At 40.8% G+C, this 3,707-nt stretch overlaps 1 long non-coding RNA gene across 2 annotated transcripts; it reads left to right on the top strand.

Moving 5' to 3' along the window:
* The first annotated feature begins 957 nt into the window (after nucleotides 1–957).
* Nucleotides 958–2,777, top strand: LOC147149573 (uncharacterized). Of its 2 annotated transcripts, XR_015086067.1 has the most exons (4): nucleotides 958–1,307; nucleotides 1,629–1,717; nucleotides 2,243–2,387; nucleotides 2,460–2,777. It is a non-coding gene; the product is annotated as an uncharacterized LOC147149573 (long non-coding RNA). The 2 variants fall into 2 exon arrangements; XR_015086066.1 differs by lacking the exon at nucleotides 1,629–1,717.
* The last annotated feature ends 930 nt before the right edge of the window (nucleotides 2,778–3,707 follow it).

Below are 3,707 nucleotides of genomic sequence, written 5' to 3'. Positions count from 1 at the left end.
AATTAAGCAAATTTCAAAGAATGTTAGTTATCAAGCAGCTAGTGGTTTATATTCATTTATATATTGGTGGTGGGGTGGGGTGGGTTCGATTTCACACAGAGGGGACTTGTGAAAAGACGACATGAAGGACCCGTTAATCATCTTTAAATAGCAGCACACGCTTCATTATCATAAGGTAAAGAATTTGACATTTTTACTGTATGCCTTGAACGTAGAAAAGTAGCACCATCTGGTGGTCAAAATTACAAATTAAAATATTGAAGTCAGTAGTCCAAATTGATTATTTTGTTTTCATGTAGTCACTAGTGAGACGGAAGTAACTTTTGCCTCGACAAATGGCCCGTTGAAAGTAATTACAAAGTGCCCTCATTTCTAGTGCGGCTTTAAATAATGCTGAAGTCACAGTTTCGTAACTTGTCATTTCTTCTGCCCTGGATGTTGGCAGCCTCATGACCATGTGTTCATTATCTGCTCTTACAGCTTTTGACTCCGGCACTGCAATTACATCCTCGGACGCACTGATTAATCCAGTACGGAGGCTTTATTATTTTATTTATTTATTTCCATTCAAAATGAAAAGAACACTCGCGGTCACTTTGCCAAGGAGGAGCTGCTCGTTTATGCCGATAGTTCTTGCGTTTCAATGTCAATATGGCTGCCTCAAGTGTCCTCGTAAAATCTTCAATAAGAGAGGGATTTATGTAATTCATTTGATTTCACACATTAAATGTGAGGCTCACGCGATGTCGTGTTTGAGTAACAAACATTTCCTGGTCACTTTCTGTACGAACACAAACAAACAAACAAACAAAAAGAGACTAAAGTTAACTTTTGTTGCTAATAAAATAGCAGCTTGTACAAAGACCTATGTTAACGGTCACTTTTTTTTTTTTTTTAGAATTTAAGCAAATACAGGAAGTCCTCAATTTACGAACGAGTTCCGTTCCAACACTGGCGTTGAAACACGGATTTGTGCGTATGTCGTTTTTCACCGTTATAGTCGACATTTACGTCAAAATACTTTGGATAAAAAAAACAAAATTACATCAAAAGTTAAAATCATCAGATGCTGTATTTAGCATGACTGCTGAGAAGTGGAAGGAGAGAGGGGCGAAAAAGGCAAAGATACTGCCGGCGTGCAGACACGATCGAGACAATCTGCGCATGCAGAAAATGCCTCAATACGGAAGTGCGTTGTTTGGCGCACAACCCATCGCAAATGCACAAGCATAGGCAAACAAGCCCAGAGACGCAGCACAAAAGCAACCTTTTGAAGCAAGGAGGAAACTGGCTGCTTCATTCCTGTGGTGAGTGACATGAATATCAAGTGTTTTATTAACTGTTGAAAGTAACACGTGGAAATGACGTCTATTTGAGTCATGGCGCCATACACAGTGGGTTATTCAAATGTTGGAGCAACTTTGTCCGCTCAACCATGTAAACGAGTTATTCAAAATGTTTCAGGAATTGAAATTTTCACTTTAACACGAATATTGACTGCATGTAAACGTAGTCACTATGGTGCTGGGGACAAAATGGCGCAGGTGGCACGGGCGTCGTAAAGTCGAAACGTCGTAGGTCGCGTACGTCATAATTTGAGGACTTCCTGTACTCCTGTACCTTGCCAGAACATGGTGCAACCCTAATCACCTTTGCTATTAAAGGCTTTGGTTTAGTCTATTACCGAAGAATTACCCACAAGGTGGACATGGACAAGGTAAATTCAAACGCCCGATCCTCATTGTCTAGTGTGCCCACATCAACATAAAAAATGCATTTGATTGTACTAAACGCTGCCTTGATATTGCACTGTTAAAGTTATCATGAGCAGAAACTTTCAAGAAACAACAGTTAGCTCTACCTGAGCCTAGCACACGCTTTGGCCCATGTCTGGTCCTCAAGAGCACCTACCCAGACAGTTTTCGGTGTATCCCTATACCACAACACACTTGATTCAAATGGTGAGCTCATCAGTAAGGTTTGCAAAAGCCTCATCACGATGCTGATTATTTGAATCAGGTGTGTTGGAATAGGGATACACCTTAAACAGGCTGGATATGACTCAGGGTTTTTAAAATGTGAATTTTTGTCCATAAAAAGTGACAAGGCGGTGTTTTAGATATATTCAAATGTGTGCCTTGTTTTTGTAAATGTTAAGTTGTCATGCTCCCCCTCATTTTTTTGTTCAATGCAAAACTACAAATGAAATGTTTCGTTTTGTGGCCTTATTTATTTTGTTCAGGATTTCTTCCACTTCAATTCTCTCAGCTGTCACGTAATCAATCACCATCCCCCGTCACTTGAAGAGTTGAACGAAAAAAATAACAGCAGCTACACAACCGACGAGAGCAACGTCGACTCTGCTCCGCCACAAAACATAGGCCTCGGTAAATATTAAATTTAAAAGGATTCCCAGATAAGGCGGCTTGAAAAATTGAGGCAGCACCCCATTCTTCTAGATAAGAGAGGACGAAGCCATCTGGAGGCTGCCAGATAGCGAACTCCCACGCCATCCGCGAGACCTCACTCTCATCCGAGGCGGCGGCCGAACGAATGAGTACCAACACTTTCATTATGTTAACTTTCAAAATGAACTCATTGGCATTCAAAGCATATGCTGCTTTCCTCTCCTTTATAAACACAATGTTACTCATTCGTCTTTGACGGGTCAGCCCTAAAACTAATACCGTTTATTATTGTGGTGTATTGTGCCCGTGAAGTATATGTAATATTTACCTCATTTAGCCACCCGAACTCAAAATATCTTCTAGACCCAAACAAACAGGAAATGCAATAATAAACATTTTGAAATGAATGTTTCTGACAAAGCTATTGTTTTTTAGAATGATTGATACAGCTTTGGTGTAGCTAATGTTTAGGTGTCGTGTTGCGGGGGTATAGTATTAGCAAAACTGCGGGTAATTGGCGCCCACCCAAAATGATTTGTTGCCTAAATATGACACAAGCAAATTAGTTTTTTCTATTAGTTTATGAGACATGGCTTTGAGAACACAAAATCACTGAATGAACTATATGCGCGGAGTGGTGTGACGTATTTCCGGTAAAATCTCGGGCAACACACTTTCCTGTCATGCCGAGCACCATTGTTTTGAAGCCGTTTTACTTTGGAGAATTTCTATCAATTGTCAACATTTTGGGGTATTTTTCGGGATTATTTGTATGTGCGTGTTTGCTCGTATTCGTGAAGAAGCGATGAGAGGACAGTACATTGAGCTATCGCTGCTGTGTGCCTACCTAGATATACGGTTTCTCCGCATTGATGAGAAGTAGAAGCAGTGGGTTGTTCACATGCGCAGCTATTAATTTGTAGTTAGATAGCACTGAAGTCTGTTCTCTACATATTGTCCCCCTGCTGATGTAATAATGCAGCCGTCAACCACACAAGGGCGCTATTTTTCAACTCGAACTCCCAGTTAAATTTTTCTTGCTCTCAAGCTTTTGATGTGTTGTCATTGTGACTCTCCACAGTCTATTAGCACCCTCTCTTGTTGGAAAGTTGACACTGCAGTCAGTGAGAATTTCCATGTTAGGGGCACGTCTCGTCAGCTGTTACTACAGTGACTGATTACATTTTTTGGTGTTTCTTTTACCGTGGATGCGCCCCACTCATTTTAACACCGGCAGTGGCTTGGAATTAAGGTCTAGCATACCCAATAGAATGTTTGCGTTCGCGACTGGGTTTAAAT

This window comes from Filicampus tigris, chromosome 3 (assembly GCF_054856515.1).
Source record: "Filicampus tigris isolate MCC_2025a chromosome 3, RoL_Ftig_1.0, whole genome shotgun sequence".
In the NCBI taxonomy this organism is placed as follows: Eukaryota; Metazoa; Chordata; class Actinopteri; order Syngnathiformes; family Syngnathidae; genus Filicampus; species Filicampus tigris.
This window is presented reverse-complemented; position numbering and strand designations above follow the sequence as displayed.